Below are 1,566 nucleotides of genomic sequence, written 5' to 3'. Positions count from 1 at the left end.
TTGTTTGGGTTGGTGAAAGGATCAAGAGAAAGAAATGAATGTTAAGTTTTTATTTTGCTTACACCTGTCAAGTACTTTGCCTCCATAGCCTCGCTCATCCTTATAACATGATAAGGTAGGCTACAGAAGAGACTGTGTTTTCACAGGGCAGGGGTAAGAAAGCCCCATCCCATAGCTTTTGTCAGCATCCATTTCCATAGGACATTTACACTGGTTTTCCCCAACATAGCACCTTTAAAATGTGTTGAGTTTAAAATTTCCATCCTCTGCATGACCAACAGCAGAAAATAAAGCACTGGTGGAGAACCAGAGTATAAATAAAATAGTAGCTGGAGGCCACAGAGTTGGAGATGGCTGTCCTATGCAGGATTTCAGGAGGAGAGCACATTTCATGCAAACTTCTGAGTAGCTCTGACATGACTTATCAAATAGTGGCCTGTATCTACACAGGATAGGATCGCAACAGTGATGAACAAGCTGCTTTTCAAGGAAGCTTATCTGATGCTACTGATTTGCTCACTGGGGAGCTACTGATAAGCTTCTAAGAAGCATAAAGGGACACCGGATGTTGCCTTATATCAAGTAATAGAACTGGTCCATCAAGCTCAGTATTGCCTACATGAGGACAATACTGTATGGCCCTACTCCTACTTTATATTGACAGACAGTAGTGTTCTAGGACAGTGACATGGGATCTTTCCTAGACCTACTCAAGGATCTTGCAAGCTACACCCACCTTCAAAGTGTGTACTGTAGCACTGAGCTACACCCCCTTCTCTATAAGGAATTGTCTTACGGAGGCCAGAATTCTCTTAACAACAGGCTGTTGTTCCTCAGATCAACCTCAACTTATGTCAACCCTTTGGATCAAACTGCTCCAGGACCCCTGTTTTCCACTATTCTACTCAGGTCCTGCAGACTCAAGATGGATTGAGTCCATCCATCTTGCCTGTTGTCTCCCTCTTTCTCCTCATTTTTACCTTTCTTAGCATTATTTTCCTAGCATTAATTTCTAATGATTGACACTTTCTCATAGCATGGCCAAAACACAACAGCCTCAGTTTAGTCATCCTTGCTTCTAGGAAAAGTTTGGCTTGATCTGTTTAAGAACCCATTTAGAATAATAGAATCTACAGTTGGAAGAGACCTCAAGGGCCATCAAGTCCAATGCACTTCCATGCAGGAATACACAATCAAAGCACCCCAAACATTTGTTGGTCTTCTTGGCCATCCAATGTATCCTCAGCACTCTTCTCCAGTACATCTAAAAAGAGTTCTTTTCTTCCATTGCTGTTCTTTCCAGTCCTATCCTTCTAATTTCTTGACTGCAGTTTCTATTCTGATTAATGTTTGATCCAAGGTATGGGAACTCTGACCGTTTCAATTTTCTCTTTCTCTAGGATGAATTCTTGTAGATCTTCCATAGTCATTATTTTCTTAATGCTCAGCATCAAGCCTACCTTGGCACTTTCCCCCACAATCCTCTTCAATAGTTGTTCCAGGTCTTTGTTGGTTTCTGCTAGTATTGCATATCTGCATATCTTAGTTTGTTAATACTCCTACCTA

This window comes from Sceloporus undulatus, chromosome 9, assembly GCF_019175285.1.
Source record: "Sceloporus undulatus isolate JIND9_A2432 ecotype Alabama chromosome 9, SceUnd_v1.1, whole genome shotgun sequence".
Lineage (NCBI taxonomy): Eukaryota > Metazoa > Chordata > Lepidosauria > Squamata > Phrynosomatidae > Sceloporus > Sceloporus undulatus.
This window is presented reverse-complemented; position numbering follows the sequence as displayed.